The sequence below is a fragment of the Phyllobates terribilis genome, unplaced genomic scaffold, assembly GCF_046119375.1.
Source record: "Phyllobates terribilis strain yellow unplaced genomic scaffold, ASM4611937v1 Scaffold_341__1_contigs__length_2033592, whole genome shotgun sequence".
NCBI classification, from domain to species: Eukaryota; Metazoa; Chordata; class Amphibia; order Anura; family Dendrobatidae; genus Phyllobates; species Phyllobates terribilis.
The window spans coordinates 926469-943607 of record NW_027363101.1 but is presented as its reverse complement, the minus strand read 5'-3'; the positions used below and the strand labels follow the sequence as shown (position 1 = coordinate 943607).

Here is a 17139-nt window from a genome sequence, read left to right as displayed (position 1 = left end):
GCATAACTCCACCTCTTTTAGCACAGTACCCTCAACCCCCGGCTGTTCCCACCCGCCTCAACACCGTTGGAAGGGAGGAGAACCAATTAAGGCGGGGGGGGGGGGTGGAACGAGCAGCTGTCTACCCTTAGCAGGAGGGTTGCTGATTAATTACCTCTCCTGCTGCTGCTGCTGGCTGTCCAGCAGCAGACTGAAGGTGGCTGCTGCTGTGCGCAGGTATATAAAGGCTCAGAGCCTATTATGACACGCGCAGCCAGCATTCCATTGCCACATTCCGTCTACTGCAGGCGGGATACCTGGATGGCTGAATGTCACTGAGAAGCTCACAGAGACTGCCATAAGCAACAGTTTAAAAGAATGCCACAGACTAATCAACCAAACTTTTTGGGTTGGTTTCTCTTTTATAGTCTGCAGGCATTAAATGAAAGAAGTCAGTGTTCCAGCAGAGGGAGACAACGTTTCAGAAAAGGCATTGTAGCAAACCAAAAAAGAAATTTTAAGCGCAGCAGAGTAACCAGCTCACATACCTGTTAGCTCAGGTGAGTTTAAAAGGCTGCTGTTGATAACAAGGGCATTTGCTAAATAGATGGTGTGTGTGCAACAATATACTGAAAGGTCAATTATATTGTGCAGCTTATCTCACCACCTGTAGTTATTTAGGTGAAAGCTCCAAAATGCTTGCCTAATATGTCTGTTTATCCAAAAGGAAGTATAGAGGGAGAGCTAGATAGATAGCATTGCATTACATTACATTACATGGCAATGCAATGCACAGTTGCTGAAGTTGAACCAAAATGAGCTTGTCATCTGGCTTCTGCAACTTTTAACATGAAAAATCCAATGAGGAGAAGAAAAGCAAAGCCAAAGAGTCCATCCCAAAATCCGACAAACAAGCAAAATGAACAAAAAGCATTGAATTCAATTCTTTCTGATTTTAGAAACTGCATTAAAGAAGGGGTGCATCGGTCCTGGAGATACTGCAATACCCGGTCAATGCGTGGAGTGGACAGAGCAAGCTCTTTTTCCATCTCCCTGTTCTAAAAATCCATTTAATATATGGTCCCCAGATAGGGGACGTATCAGATATTAAACTGATAAGAACAGATACTACACTTGATCTTAGCCAAAAGGCCGAGAAGCGATAACCAGAATTGGTTTCCGACTACGGTGCCACCCAAGGATTCTGAAAAGTCCATTTGTGGAGATGGCCACCTGGACTCCCGTTAAGAAGACATGCTGTCAACCTCTAGATCCCTCACATGCCTGCACTTTTCGGCTTGCTGCTGCTGCAATCCACGCGTTTTAGATCTGCATAACTCCACCTCTTTTAGCACAGTACCCTCAACCCCCGGCTGTTCCCACCCGCCTCAACACCGTTGGAAGGGAGGAGAACCAATTAAGGCGGGGGGGGGGTGGAACGAGCAGCTGTCTACCCTTAGCAGGAGGGTTGCTGATTAATTACCTCTCCTGCTGCTGCTGCTGCTGGCTGTCCAGCAGCAGACTGAAGGTGGCTGCTGCTGTGCGCAGGTATATAAAGGCTCAGAGCCTATTATGACACGCGCAGCCAGCGTTCCATTGCCACATTCCGTCTACTGCAGGCGGGATACCTGGATGGCTGAATGTCACTGAGAAGCTCACAGAGACCGCCATAAGCAACAGTTTAAAAGAATGCCACAGACTAATCAACCAAACTTTTTGGGTTGGTTTCTCTTTTATAGTCTGCAGGCATTAAATGAAAGAAGTCAGTGTTCCAGCAGAGGGAGACAACGTTTCAGAAAAGGCATTGTAGCAAACCAAAAAAGAAATTTTAAGCGCAGCAGAGTAACCAGCTCACATACCTGTTAGCTCAGGTGAGTTTAAAAGGCTGCTGTTGATAACAAGGGCATTTGCTAAATAGATGGTGTGTGTGCAACAATATACTGAAAGGTCAATTATATTGTGCAGCTTATCTCACCACCTGTAGTTATTTAGGTGAAAGCTCCAAAATGCTTGCCTAATATGTCTGTTTATCCAAAAGGAAGTATAGAGGGAGAGCTAGATAGATAGCATTGCATTACATTACATTACATGGCAATGCAATGCACAGTTGCTGAAGTTGAACCAAAATGAGCTTGTCATCTGGCTTCTGCAACTTTTAACATGAAAAATCCAATGAGGAGAAGAAAAGCAAAGCCAAAGAGTCCATCCCAAAATCCGACAAACAAGCAAAATGAACAAAAAGCATTGAATTCAATTCTTTCTGATTTTAGAAACTGCATTAAAGAAGGGGTGCACCGGTCCTGCAGATACTGCAATACCAGGTCAATGCGTGGAGTGGACAGAGCAAGCTCTTTTTCCATCTCCCTGTTCTAAAAATCCATTTAATATATGGTCCCCAGATAGGGGACGTATCAGATATTAAACTGATAAGAACAGATACTACACTTGATCTTAGCCAAAAGGCCGAGAAGCGATAACCAGAATTGGTTTCCGACTACGGTGCCACCCAAGGATTCTGAAAAGTCCATTTGTGGAGATGGCCACCTGGACTCCCGTTAAGAAGACATGCTGTCAACCTCTAGATCCCTCACATGCCTGCACTTTTCGGCTTGCTGCTGCTGCAATCCACGCGTTTTAGATCTGCATAACTCCACCTCTTTTAGCACAGTACCCTCAACCCCCGGCTGTTCCCACCCGCCTCAACACCGTTGGAAGGGAGGAGAACCAATTAAGGCGGGGAAGGGGGGGGGGGGTAGGAGCAGCTGTCTACCCTTAGCAGAAGGGTTGCTGATTAATTACCTCTCCTGCTGCTGCTGCTGCTGGCTGTCCAGCAGCAGACTGAAGGTGGCTGCTGCTGTGCGCAGGTATATAAAGGCTCAGAGCCTATTATGACACGCGCAGCCAGCGTTCCGTTGCCACATTCCGTCTACTGCAGGCGGGATACCTGGATGGCTGAATGTCACTGAGAAGCTCACAGAGACCGCCATAAGCAACAGTTTAAAAGAATGCCACAGACTAATCAACCAAACTTTTTGGGTTGGTTTCTCTTTTATAGTCTGCAGGCATTAAATGAAAGAAGTCAGTGTTCCAGCAGAGGGAGACAACGTTTCAGAAAAGGCATTGTAGCAAACCAAAAAAGAAATTTTAAGCGCAGCAGAGTAACCAGCTCACATACCTGTTAGCTCAGGTGAGTTTAAAAGGCTGCTGTTGATAACAAGGGCATTTGCTAAATAGATGGTGTGTGTGCAACAATATACTGAAAGGTCAATTATATTGTGCAGCTTATCTCACCACCTGTAGTTATTTAGGTGAAAGCTCCAAAATGCTTGCCTAATATGTCTGTTTATCCAAAAGGAAGTATAGAGGGAGAGCTAGATAGATAGCATTGCATTACATTACATTACATGGCAATGCAATGCACAGTTGCTGAAGTTGAACCAAAATGAGCTTGTCATCTGGCTTCTGCAACTTTTAACATGAAAAATCCAATGAGGAGAAGAAAAGCAAAGCCAAAGAGTCCATCCCAAAATCCGACAAACAAGCAAAATGAACAAAAAGCATTGAATTCAATTCTTTCTGATTTTAGAAACTGCATTAAAGAAGGGGTGCACCGGTCCTGGAGATACTGCAATACCAGGTCAATGCGTGGAGTGGACAGAGCAAGCTCTTTTTCCATCTCCCTGTTCTAAAAATCCATTTAATATATGGTCCCCAGATAGGGGACGTATCAGATATTAAACTGATAAGAACAGATTTTTTTGATTGAAGCTGCATCCAAGGCACTGAAAAATGTGACCGAAGTCACACCAAAACAGCGCACGTGGCGAGGATTCATGTGGACCCTTCCCGGAGGAGAGGGTCCCCAATAAACCATCCCCATCCCTCCGAGCCAGAAGGCCACAGCGAGGGTCAGGGATCTCCGATGCTCTCCCTAGCCGAAGCCGGAGAAGAGCCATTTTCGTGCTCCCAGCTTCCATCTAGGCTGCCACCCTAGTGGAGCTGGAGTCTGTGTTGGTTTCTCAGCCCAAAGCTGACCGGACCTCCGACCGGGTTTATAAAAATTCCCCTTCCTAGCCCGGAGGCCAGGAATAGGGGGGGTTGCTCAGAAAGTATGATTGGCAAAGGTGCGGCGTGCTACGAAGCCAAGTCTTTCTGGGGTTCCCAGTCCCAGTAAGCTTTGACTCCCACCAGGGCGCCTACTCCTGGGGCACATTGCTCCAAAGCCCTCACACTTACCCAGCCTAGTGACTTCGATCCTGGAGGGCCATGTTTTCCATCAGATAACTCTATGAGCCACCTGGCGTACTAACAAGTGCACCAAAGCAGTGTGTAATATGCATCAATTTACTAGGGCAGCCCAAGGACAAAACTGCCTTTTCAAAAGATACTACACTTGATCTTAGCCAAAAGGCCGAGAAGCGATAACCAGAATTGGTTTCCGACTACGGTGCCACCCAAGGATTCTGAAAAGTCCATTTGTGGAGATGGCCACCTGGACTCCCGTTAAGAAGACATGCTGTCAACCTCTAGATCCCTCACATGCCTGCACTTTTCGGCTTGCTGCTGCTGCAATCCACGCGTTTTAGATCTGCATAACTCCACCTCTTTTAGCACAGTACCCTCAACCCCCGGCTGTTCCCACCCGCCTCAACACCGTTGGAAGGGAGGAGAACCAATTAAGGCGGGGGGGGGGTGGAACAAGCAGCTGTCTACCCTTAGCAGGAGGGTTGCTGATTAATTACCTCTCCTGCTGCTGCTGCTGCTGGCTGTCCAGCAGCAGACTGAAGGTGGCTGCTGCTGTGCGCAGGTATATAAAGGCTCAGAGCCTATTATGACACGCGCAGCCAGCGTTCCATTGCCACATTCCGTCTACTGCAGGCGGGATACCTGGATGGCTGAATGTCACTGAGAAGCTCACAGAGACCGCCATAAGCAACAGTTTAAAAGAATGCCACAGACTAATCAACCAAACTTTTTGGGTTGGTTTCTCTTTTATAGTCTGCAGGCATTAAATGAAAGAAGTCAGTGTTCCAGCAGAGGGAGACAACGTTTCAGAAAAGGCATTGTAGCAAACCAAAAAAGAAATTTTAAGCGCAGCAGAGTAACCAGCTCACATACCTGTTAGCTCAGGTGAGTTTAAAAGGCTGCTGTTGATAACAAGGGCATTTGCTAAATAGATGGTGTGTGTGCAACAATATACTGAAAGGTCAATTATATTGTGCAGCTTATCTCACCACCTGTAGTTATTTAGGTGAAAGCTCCAAAATGCTTGCCTAATATGTCTGTTTATCCAAAAGGAAGTATAGAGGGAGAGCTAGATAGATAGCATTGCATTACATTACATTACATGGCAATGCAATGCACAGTTGCTGAAGTTGAACCAAAATGAGCTTGTCATCTGGCTTCTGCAACTTTTAACATGAAAAATCCAATGAGGAGAAGAAAAGCAAAGCCAAAGAGTCCATCCCAAAATCCGACAAACAAGCAAAATGAACAAAAAGCATTGAATTCAATTCTTTCTGATTTTAGAAACTGCATTAAAGAAGGGGTGCACCGGTCCTGGAGATACTGCAATACCAGGTCAATGCGTGGAGTGGACAGAGCAAGCTCTTTTTCCATCTCCCTGTTCTAAAAATCCATTTAATATATGGTCCCCAGATAGGGGACGTATCAGATATTAAACTGATAAGAACAGATACTACACTTGATCTTAGCCAAAAGGCCGAGAAGCGATAACCAGAATTGGTTTCCGACTACGGTGCCACCCAAGGATTCTGAAAAGTCCATTTGTGGAGATGGCCACCTGGACTCCCGTTAAGAAGACATGCTGTCAACCTCTAGATCCCTCACATGCCTGCACTTTTCGGCTTGCTGCTGCTGCAATCCACGCGTTTTAGATCTGCATAACTCCACCTCTTTTAGCACAGTACCCTCAACCCCCGGCTGTTCCCACCCGCCTCAACACCGTTGGAAGGGAGGAGAACCAATTAAGGCGGGGGGGGGGTGGAACGAGCAGCTGTCTACCCTTAGCAGGAGGGTTGCTGATTAATTACCTCTCCTGCTGCTGCTGCTGCTGGCTGTCCAGCAGCAGACTGAAGGTGGCTGCTGCTGTGCGCAGGTATATAAAGGCTCAGAGCCTATTATGACACGCGCAGCCAGCGTTCCATTGCCACATTCCGTCTACTGCAGGCGGGATACCTGGATGGCTGAATGTCACTGAGAAGCTCACAGAGACCGCCATAAGCAACAGTTTAAAAGAATGCCACAGACTAATCAACCAAACTTTTTGGGTTGGTTTCTCTTTTATAGTCTGCAGGCATTAAATGAAAGAAGTCAGTGTTCCAGCAGAGGGAGACAACGTTTCAGAAAAGGCATTGTAGCAAACCAAAAAAGAAATTTTAAGCGCAGCAGAGTAACCAGCTCACATACCTGTTAGCTCAGGTGAGTTTAAAAGGCTGCTGTTGATAACAAGGGCCTTTGCTAAATAGATGGTGTGTGTGCAACAATATACTGAAAGGTCAATTATATTGTGCAGCTTATCTCACCACCTGTAGTTATTTAGGTGAAAGCTCCAAAATGCTTGCCTAATATGTCTGTTTATCCAAAAGGAAGTATAGAGGGAGAGCTAGATAGATAGCATTGCATTACATTACATTACATGGCAATGCAATGCACAGTTGCTGAAGTTGAACCAAAATGAGCTTGTCATCTGGCTTCTGCAACTTTTAACATGAAAAATCCAATGAGGAGAAGAAAAGCAAAGCCAAAGAGTCCATCCCAAAATCCGACAAACAAGCAAAATGAACAAAAAGCATTGAATTCAATTCTTTCTGATTTTAGAAACTGCATTAAAGAAGGGGTGCACCGGTCCTGGAGATACTGCAATACCAGGTCAATGCGTGGAGTGGACAGAGCAAGCTCTTTTTCCATCTCCCTGTTCTAAAAATCCATTTAATATATGGTCCCCAGTAGAGATGAGCGGTGTTCGACTAGAACTGTTCGCCAATCTCAAATTCGAGCTGTTTTGGGCGGTGTTCGAGTTGTTCGACGAACCCGAACGATTTGCAAAAAATTCGGCTGTTCGAGGTTATGTTCGATAACTGTTCGTGCACCAAAAGCGTGTCCTGCATGTCTGGCGCTATTTAGAGCACCAATCATGCAGGGATTGTCTGCCACTCACTGTAATGCCACAGCCATGGAGGTTGTGGCATTACAGTGATTGCCCAAATCGATGGGAACAGTGCCAACAGTGAAACATGAAAAGCCGGCAATTCAGCAGCGGCATACACCGGTACCCGACAATTTAGAACCGAAAGAATAGAGCTTCACACATAGATTAGATAGATAGAAACATGTCAGTCACATATATATGAAGTACAGTGACAGTGTTGCTTACTGTACTTGTCATTTAGCGTAAAGGATTTATCAAAAAAAATATTAGTGTTTTCATGCACCGTCTCTTTAAAAAAGCCGGCCGGCAATTCAGCAGCGGTACCCGACAATTTAGAATAGAAGGAATAGAGAATCACACATAGATTAGATAGATAGAAACATGTCAGTCACATATATATGAAGTACAGTGACAGTATTGCTTACTGTACTTGTCATTTAGTGTAAAGGATTTATTAAAAAAAATAATAGTGTTTTCATGCACTGTCTCTTTAAGAAAGCCGGCCGGCAATTCAGCATCTGTACCCGACAATTTATAACAGACAGAATAGAGCTTCACACATAGATTAGATAGATAGAAACATGTCAGTCACATATATATGAAGTACAGTGATAGTGTTGGTTACTGTACTTGTCATTTAGTATTAAAATAAAGGATTTATTATTAAAAAAAATTGGCGTGGGGTTCCCCTTAATTTTAGGCTCTAGCGGAGGTTAAGCAGACAGCTGGGGCAGATGTTTGAAGCCTGGGAAGGGGGTAATACCCACGGAGCTTCCCAGGCTACTAATATCAGCCCCCAGCTGAATACATAGCCTTTACTAGCTATTAAAATGGGGGACCCACCCAAAAAAAATGACGTGGGGTCCCCCCTAATTTAATAGCTAGCAATGGCTAGGCAGACAGCTGGGGGCTGATATTAATAGCCCAGGAAGGGAGCCATGAATATTGGCCCCCTCCCAGGCTAGAAACACCAGCCGTCAGCCGCCCCAGAAATGGCGCATTCATAGGATGCGCCAATTCTGGCACTTAGCCTCGCTCTTCCACGCTGCCCTGTAGCGGTGGCAGGGGGTAATAGGGCTGGGGTTGATGTCAGCTTATAATGCCAGCTGACATCAAGCCCAGGTTAGTAATGGAGAGGCGTCTATAAGACACCCCCATTACTAACCCCATAGTCAAAGTTAAAAAAAACACAAACACCCAGAATAAAGTCCTTTAATTGAAATAAACACACAATTCTTTATTGTTCTAAATTAAACCATACTTACCATCACGCCCATTCCAGCTGAAGCCAACGATCTCCTGCAATAAAAGAAAAATAATAAACCAACCTCATCCTTACCTTTCCATGGTTCCCACGACAGCTTCAGCTCTGCTACATCGAGATGACAGGCTGGACCGCAGCAGAACGCTGCCATCCAGCCTGTCATCCCGCAGACACTGAGAAGAGCAGGCATGCTTGCGCTCCTCAGTGTCTCGCTGTGACGGCATCCAGATGAGCCGAGGTCATGTCCAATGAACTCGGCTCACCTCCTGCACGTCACTGACAGCGTGGGAGAATTCTCACGCTGAAGCGCTGAGTGCAGGAGAATTTTCCCACGCTGTCAGTGAGGTGCATGAGGTGAGCTGAGTTCATTGGACATGAGCTCACCTCATGCACGTCACTGACAGCGTGGGAGAATTCTCCTGCACTCAGCGCTTCAGCGTGAGAATTCTCCCACGCTGTCAGTGACGTGCATGAGGTGAGCCGAGTTCATTGGACATGACCTCGGCTCATCTGGATGCCGTCACAGCGAGACACTGAGGAGCGCAAGCATGTCTGCTCTTCTCAGTGTCTGCGGGATGACAGGCTGGATGGCAGCGTTCTGCTGCGGTCCAGCCTGTCATCTCGATGTAGCAGAGCTGAAGCTGTCGTGGGAACCATGGAAAGGTAAGGATGAGGTTGGTTTATTATTTTTCTTTTATTGCAGGAGATCGTTGGCTTCAGCTGGAATGGGCGTGATGGTAAGTATGGTTTAATTTAGAACAATAAAGAATTGTGTGTTTATTTCAATTAAAGGACTTTATTCTGGGTGTTGTGTTTTTTTTAAATACTTTACTAGAAATTCATGGCGGTCATGTCTAATACTGGCGTGACCCCATGAATTTTGGGCTTGGGGCCAGCTGATAATACCAAGCTGGCCCTAACCCCTTTATTACCCAGTGAGCCACCGCACCAGGGCCCTGGATGAGTTGGGTACAGCGCCAGAAGATGGCGCTTCTATGAACGCGCCATTTTCCGGGGTGGCTGCGGACTGCAATTTGCAGCGGGGGGGGGCCCAGAAAGCTTGGGCCTCCCTGCGCTGCAGATTCCAGACCCCAGCTGCCTAGTTGTACCTGGCTGGACACAAAAATAGGGCGAAGCCCCACGTATTTTTTTTTTAATTATTTCATGAAATTCATGAAATAATTAAAAAAAAAAGGCCTTCCCTATATTGTTGTGTCCGGCCAGGTACAAATAGTCAGCTGGTGGTTGGGGGCAGCCCGTTCCTGCCTGCTGTACCTGGCTGGACATAAATATAGTGCGAAGCCCCGCGTCAATTTTTTTTAATTATTTCATGAAATTCATGAAATAATTAAGAAAAAAAGGCCTTCCCTATATTGTTGTGTCCGGCCAGGTACAAATAGGCAGCTGGTGGTTGGGGGCAGCCCATTCCTGCCTGCTGTACCTGGCTGGACACAAATATAGTGCGAAGCCCCACTTCAATTTTTTTAAATTATTTCAGGAAATTCATGAAATAATTAAAAAAAAATTGACGTGGGGCTTCGCACTATATTTGTGTCCAGTCAGGTGCAGCAGGCAGGAACGGGCTGCCCCCAACCACCAGCTGCCTATTTGTACCTGGCCGGACACAACAATATAGGGAAGCCCTTTTTTTCTTAATTATTTCATGAAATAATTTAAAGAAAATTGACGTGGGGCTTCGCCCTGTTTTTGTGTCCAGCCAGGTACAACTAGGCAGCTGGGGGCTGGAATCCGCAGCGCAGGGAGGCCCAAGCTTTCTGGGCCACCCCCGCTGCAAATTGCAGTCCGCAGCCACCCCGGAAAATGGCGCGTTCATAGAAGCGCCATCTTCTGGCGCTGTACCCAACTCATCCAGGGCCCTGATGCGGTGGCTCACTGGGTAATAAAGGGGTTAGGGCCAGCTTGGCATTATCAGCTGGCCCTAAGCCCAAAATTCATGGGGTCACGCCAATATTAGACATGACCACCATGAATTTCTAGTAAAGTATTTAAAAAAAACACAACACCCAGAAAAAAGTCCTTTAATTGAAATAAACACACAATTCTTTATTGTTCTAAATTAAACCATACTTACCATCAGCCCATTCCAGCTGAAGCCAACGATCTCCTGAAATAAAAGAAAAATAATAAAGCAACATCATCCTTACCTTTCCATGGTTCCCATGACAGCTTCAGCTCTGCTACATCGAGATGACAGGCTGGACCGCAGCAGAACGCCGCCATCCAGCCTGTCATCCCGCAGACACTGAGAAGCGCAGGCTTGCTTGCGCTCCACAGTGTCTCTCTGTGAGGGCATCCAGATGAGCCGAGTTAATGTCCAATGAACTCGGCTCACCTCATGCACGTCACTGACAGCGTGGGAAAATTCTCCTGCACTCAGCGCTTCAGCGTGGGAGAATTCTCACACTGAAGCGCTGAGTGCAGGAGAATTCTCCCACGCTGTCAGTGACGTGCAGGAGGTGAGCTGAGTTCATTGGACATGAGCTCACCTTATGCACTTCACTGACAGCGTGGGAAAATTCTCCTGCACTCAACGCTTCAGCGTGGGAGAATTCTCACGCTGAAGCGCTGAGTGCAGGAGAATTCTCCCACGCTGTCAGTGACGTGCAGGAGGTGAGCTGAGTTCATTGGACATGAACTCGTCTCATCTTTATGCCGTCACAGCCAGACACTGCAGAGCGCAAGCATGCCTGCGCTTCTCAGTGTCTGCGGGATGACAGGCTGGATGGCGGCGTTCTGCTGCGGTCCAGCCTGTCATCTCGATGTAGCAGAGCTGAAGCTGTCGTGGGAACCATGGAAAGGTAAGGATGAGGTTGCTTTATTATTTTTCTTTTATTGCAGGAGATCGTTGGCTTCAGCTGGAATGGGCGTGATGGTAAGTATGGTTTAATTTAGAACAATAAAGGATTGTGTCTTTATTTCAATTAAAGGACTTTATTCTGGGTGTTTGTGTTTTCTTTTAACTTTGACTATGGGGTTAGTAATGGGGGTGTCTTATAGACGCCTCTCCATTACTAACCTGGGCTTGATGTCAGCTGGCATTATAAGCTGACATCAACCCCAGCCCTATTACCCCCTGCCACCGCTACAGGGCAGCGTGGAAGAGCGAGGCTAAGTGCCAGAATTGGCGCATCCTATGAATGCGCCATTTCTGGGGCGGCTGACGGCTGGTGTTTCTAGCCTGGGAGGGGGCCAATATTCATGGCTCCCTTCCTGGGCTATTAATATCAGCCCCCAGCTGTCTGCCTAGCCTTTGCTAGCTATTAAATTAGGGGGGACCCCACGTCATTTTTTTTTTGGGTCCCCCATTTTAATAGCTAGTAAAGGCTATGTATTCAGCTGGGGGCTGATATTAGTAGCCTGGGAAGCTCCGTGGGTATTACCCCCTTCCCAGGCTTCAAACATCTGCCCCAGCTGTCTGCTTAACCTCCGCTAGAGACTAAAATTAAGGGGAACCCCACGCCAATTTTTTTTAATAATAAATCCTTTATTTTAATACTAAATGACAAGTACAGTAACCAACACTGTCACTGTGCTTCATATATATGTGACTGACATGTTTCTATCTATCTAATCTATGTGTGAAGCTCTATTCTGTCTGTTATAAATTGTCGGGTACAGATGCTGAATTGCCGGCCGGCTTTTTTAAAGAGACAGTGCATGAAAACACTATTATATTTTTTAATAAATCCTTTACACTAAATGACAAGTACAGTAAGCAACACTGTCACTGTACTTCATATATATGTGACTGACATGTTTCTATCTATCTAATCTATGTGTGAGGCTCTATTCCTTCTTGTCTAAATTGTCGGGTACCGGTGTATGCCGCTGCTGAATTGCCGGCCGGCTTTTTTAAAGAAAGCGTCTTCTGAGCAGTTTGTCAGCTTTTGGACACCTTTGAAGGTGTTTTCTATGTGTTTCTATGTGTTTTTGTTTGCCTGCCATTGGTTTTAACGGTGTTCGACGGTGTTCTAAGGTGTTCGACGAACAGTTCGACGAACAGTTCCTCGAACATCCCGGTGTTCGACGAACCGAACCGAACCCGAACACTACGGGGGTGGCTCAACACTAGTCCCCAGATAGGGGACGTATCAGATATTAAACTGATAAGAACAGATACTACACTTGATCTTAGCCAAAAGGCCGAGAAGCGATAACCAGAATTGGTTTCCGACTACGGTGCCACCCAAGGATTCTGAAAAGTCCATTTGTGGAGATGACCACCTGGACTCCCGTTAAGAAGACATGCTGTCAACCTCTAGATCCCTCACATGCCTGCACTTTTCGGCTTGCTGCTGCTGCAATCCACGCGTTTTAGATCTGCATAACTCCACCTCTTTTAGCACAGTACCCTCAACCCCCGGCTGTTCCCACCCGCCTCAACACCGTTGGAAGGGAGGAGAACCAATTAAGGCGGGGGGGGGGGGTGGAACGAGCAGCTGTCTACCCTTAGCAGGAGGGTTGCTGATTAATTACCTCTCCTGCTGCTGCTGCTGCTGGCTGTCCAGCAGCAGACTGAAGGTGGCTGCTGCTGTGCGCAGGTATATAAAGGCTCAGAGCCTATTATGACACGCGCAGCCAGCGTTCCATTGCCACATTCCGTCTACTGCAGGCGGGATACCTGGATGGCTGAATGTCACTGAGAAGCTCACAGAGACCGCCATAAGCAACAGTTTAAAAGAATGCCACAGACTAATCAACCAAACTTTTTGGGTTGGTTTCTCTTTTATAGTCTGCAGGCATTAAATGAAAGAAGTCAGTGTTCCAGCAGAGGGAGACAACGTTTCAGAAAAGGCATTGTAGCAAACCAAAAAAGAAATTTTAAGCGCAGCAGAGTAACCAGCTCACATACCTGTTAGCTCAGGTGAGTTTAAAAGGCTGCTGTTGATAACAAGGGCATTTGCTAAATAGATGGTGTGTGTGCAACAATATACTGAAAGGTCAATTATATTGTGCAGCTTATCTCACCACCTGTAGTTATTTAGGTGAAAGCTCCAAAATGCTTGCCTAATATGTCTGTTTATCCAAAAGGAAGTATAGAGGGAGAGCTAGATAGATAGCATTGCATTACATTACATTACATGGCAATGCAATGCACAGTTGCTGAAGTTGAACCAAAATGAGCTTGTCATCTGGCTTCTGCAACTTTTAACATGAAAAATCCAATGAGGAGAAGAAAAGCAAAGCCAAAGAGTCCATCCCAAAATCCGACAAACAAGCAAAATGAACAAAAAGCATTGAATTCAATTCTTTCTGATTTTAGAAACTGCATTAAAGAAGGGGTGCACCGGTCCTGGAGATACTGCAATACCAGGTCAATGCGTGGAGTGGACAGAGCAAGCTCTTTTTCCATCTCCCTGTTCTAAAAATCCATTTAATATATGGTCCCCAGATAGGGGACGTATCAGATATTAAACTGATAAGAACAGATACTACACTTGATCTTAGCCAAAAGGCCGAGAAGCGATAACCAGAATTGGTTTCCGACTACGGTGCCACCCAAGGATTCTGAAAAGTCCATTTGTGGAGATGGCCACCTGGACTCCCGTTAAGAAGACATGCTGTCAACCTCTAGATCCCTCACATGCCTGCACTTTTCGGCTTGCTGCTGCTGCAATCCACGCGTTTTAGATCTGCATAACTCCACCTCTTTTAGCACAGTACCCTCAACCCCCGGCTGTTCCCACCCGCCTCAACACCGTTGGAAGGGAGGAGAACCAATTAAGGCGGGGGGGGGGGGTGGAACGAGCAGCTGTCTACCCTTAGCAGGAGGGTTGCTGATTAATTACCTCTCCTGCTGCTGCTGCTGCTGGCTGTCCAGCAGCAGACTGAAGGTGGCTGCTGCTGTGCGCAGGTATATAAAGGCTCAGAGCCTATTATGACACGCGCAGCCAGCGTTCCATTGCCACATTCCGTCTACTGCAGGCGGGATACCTGGATGGCTGAATGTCACTGAGAAGCTCACAGAGACCGCCATAAGCAACAGTTTAAAAGAATGCCACAGACTAATCAACCAAACTTTTTGGGTTGGTTTCTCTTTTATAGTCTGCAGGCATTAAATGAAAGAAGTCAGTGTTCCAGCAGAGGGAGACAACGTTTCAGAAAAGGCATTGTAGCAAACCAAAAAAGAAATTTTAAGCGCAGCAGAGTAACCAGCTCACATACCTGTTAGCTCAGGTGAGTTTAAAAGGCTGCTGTTGATAACAAGGGAATTTGCTAAATAGATGGTGTGTGTGCAACAATATACTGAAAGGTCAATTATATTGTGCAGCTTATCTCACCTCCTGTAGTTATTTAGGTGAAAGCTCCAAAATGCTTGCCTAATATGTCTGTTTATCCAAAAGGAAGTATAGAGGGAGAGCTAGATAGATAGCATTGCATTACATTACATTACATGGCAATGCAATGCACAGTTGCTGAAGTTGAACCAAAATGAGCTTGTCATCTGGCTTCTGCAACTTTTAACATGAAAAATCCAATGAGGAGAAGAAAAGCAAAGCCAAAGTGTCCATCCCAAAATCCGACAAACAAGCAAAATGAACAAAAAGCATTGAATTCAATTCTTTCTGATTTTAGAAACTGCATTAAAGAAGGGGTGCACCGGTCCTGGAGATACTGCAATACCAGGTCAATGCGTGGAGTGGACAGAGCAAGCTCTTTTTCCATCTCCCTGTTCTAAAAATCCATTTAATATATGGTCCCCAGATAGGGGACGTATCAGATATTAAACTGATAAGAACAGATACTACACTTGATCTTAGCCAAAAGGCCGAGAAGCGATAACCAGAATTGGTTTCCGACTACGGTGCCACCCAAGGATTCTGAAAAGTCCATTTGTGGAGATGGCCACCTGGACTCCCGTTAAGAAGACATGCTGTCAACCTCTAGATCCCTCACATGCCTGCACTTTTCGGCTTGCTGCTGCTGCAATCCACGCGTTTTAGATCTGCATAACTCCACCTCTTTTAGCACAGTACCCTCAACCCCTGGCTGTTCCCACCCGCCTCAACACCGTTGGAAGGGAGGAGAACCAATTAAGGCGGGGGGGGGGGGTGGAACGAGCAGCTGTCTACCCTTAGCAGGAGGGTTGCTGATTAATTACCTCTCCTGCTGCTGCTGCTGCTGGCTGTCCAGCAGCAGACTGAAGGTGGCTGCTGCTGTGCGCAGGTATATAAAGGCTCAGAGCCTATTATGACACGCGCAGCCAGCGTTCCATTGCCACATTCCGTCTACTGCAGGCGGGATACCTGGATGGCTGAATGTCACTGAGAAGCTCACAGAGACCGCCATAAGCAACAGTTTAAAAGAATGCCACAGACTAATCAACCAAACTTTTTGGGTTGGTTTCTCTTTTATAGTCTGCAGGCATTAAATGAAAGAAGTCAGTGTTCCAGCAGAGGGAGACAACGTTTCAGAAAAGGCATTGTAGCAAACCAAAAAAGAAATTTTAAGCGCAGCAGAGTAACCAGCTCACATACCTGTTAGCTCAGGTGAGTTTAAAAGGCTGCTGTTGATAACAAGGGCATTTGCTAAATAGATGGTGTGTGTACAACAATATACTGAAAGGTCAATTATATTGTGCAGCTTATCTCACCACCTGTAGTTATTTAGGTGAAAGCTCCAAAATGCTTGCCTAATATGTCTGTTTATCCAAAAGGAAGTATAGAGGGAGAGCTAGATAGATAGCATTGCATTACATTACATTACATGGCAATGCAATGCACAGTTGCTGAAGTTGAACCAAAATGAGCTTGTCATCTGGCTTCTGCAACTTTTAACATGAAAAATCCAATGAGGAGAAGAAAAGCAAAGCCAAAGAGTCCATCCCAAAATCCGACAAACAAGCAAAATGAACAAAAAGCATTGAATTCAATTCTTTCTGATTTTAGAAACTGCATTAAAGAAGGGGTGCACCGGTCCTGGAGATACTGCAATACCAGGTCAATGCGTGGAGTGGACAGAGCAAGCTCTTTTTCCATCTCCCTGTTCTAAAAATCCATTTAATATATGGTCCCCAGATAGGGGACGTATCAGATATTAAACTGATAAGAACAGATACTACACTTGATCTTAGCCAAAAGGCCGAGAAGCGATAACCAGAATTGGTTTCCGACTACGGTGCCACCCAAGGATTCTGAAAAGTCCATTTGTGGAGATGGCCACCTGGACTCCCGTTAAGAAGACATGCTGTCAACCTCTAGATCCCTCACATGCCTGCACTTTTCGGCTTGCTGCTGCTGCAATCCACGCGTTTTAGATCTGCATAACTCCACCTCTTTTAGCACAGTACCCTCAACCCCCGGCTGTTCCCACCCGCCTCAACACCGTTGGAAGGGAGGAGAACCAATTAAGGCGGGGGGGGGGGGGGGGTGGAACGAGCAGCTGTCTACCCTTAGCAGGAGGGTTGCTGATTAATTACCTCTCCTGCTGCTGCTGCTGCTGGCTGTCCAGCAGCAGACTGAAGGTGGCTGCTGCTGTGCGCAGGTATATAAAGGCTCAGAGCCTATTATGACACGCGCAGCCAGCGTTCCATTGCCACATTCCGTCTACTGCAGGCGGGATACCTGGATGGCTGAATGTCACTGAGAAGCTCACAGAGACCGCCATAAGCAACAGTTTAAAAGAATGCCACAGACTAATCAACCAAACTTTTTGGGTTGGTTTCTCTTTTATAGTCTGCAGGCATTAAATGAAAGAAGTCAGT

The 17139-nt window shown here is 46.2% G+C and overlaps 7 non-coding genes and 3 pseudogenes across 7 annotated transcripts; all 10 read right to left on the bottom strand.

The window, feature by feature from the left end:
• Positions 1–952: 952 nt before the first annotated feature.
• LOC141222010 (U2 spliceosomal RNA) lies at positions 953–1143 on the bottom strand. Its single transcript, XR_012289920.1, has one exon. It is a non-coding gene; the product is annotated as a U2 spliceosomal RNA (small nuclear RNA).
• A 1120-nt stretch (positions 1144–2263) lies between these two features.
• Positions 2264–2454, bottom strand: LOC141222020 (U2 spliceosomal RNA). The gene has a single exon (XR_012289930.1). It is a non-coding gene; the product is annotated as a U2 spliceosomal RNA (small nuclear RNA).
• A 1125-nt stretch (positions 2455–3579) lies between these two features.
• Positions 3580–3762, bottom strand: LOC141222040 (U2 spliceosomal RNA). Its single transcript, XR_012289950.1, has one exon. It is a non-coding gene; the product is annotated as a U2 spliceosomal RNA (small nuclear RNA).
• A 524-nt stretch (positions 3763–4286) lies between these two features.
• Positions 4287–4402, bottom strand: LOC141222082 (U2 spliceosomal RNA; annotated as a pseudogene).
• Positions 4403–5522: 1120 nt separating this feature from the next.
• On the bottom strand, positions 5523–5713 carry LOC141221884 (U2 spliceosomal RNA). Its single transcript, XR_012289800.1, has one exon. It is a non-coding gene; the product is annotated as a U2 spliceosomal RNA (small nuclear RNA).
• A 1120-nt stretch (positions 5714–6833) lies between these two features.
• On the bottom strand, positions 6834–6955 carry LOC141222076 (U2 spliceosomal RNA; annotated as a pseudogene).
• Positions 6956–12487: 5532 nt separating this feature from the next.
• On the bottom strand, positions 12488–12590 carry LOC141222072 (U2 spliceosomal RNA; annotated as a pseudogene).
• Positions 12591–13712: 1122 nt separating this feature from the next.
• On the bottom strand, positions 13713–13903 carry LOC141221883 (U2 spliceosomal RNA). Its single transcript, XR_012289799.1, has one exon. It is a non-coding gene; the product is annotated as a U2 spliceosomal RNA (small nuclear RNA).
• A 1122-nt stretch (positions 13904–15025) lies between these two features.
• LOC141221882 (U2 spliceosomal RNA) lies at positions 15026–15216 on the bottom strand. Its single transcript, XR_012289798.1, has one exon. It is a non-coding gene; the product is annotated as a U2 spliceosomal RNA (small nuclear RNA).
• Positions 15217–16338: 1122 nt separating this feature from the next.
• Positions 16339–16529, bottom strand: LOC141221881 (U2 spliceosomal RNA). The gene has a single exon (XR_012289797.1). It is a non-coding gene; the product is annotated as a U2 spliceosomal RNA (small nuclear RNA).
• Between the last annotated feature and the right edge of the window lie 610 nt (positions 16530–17139).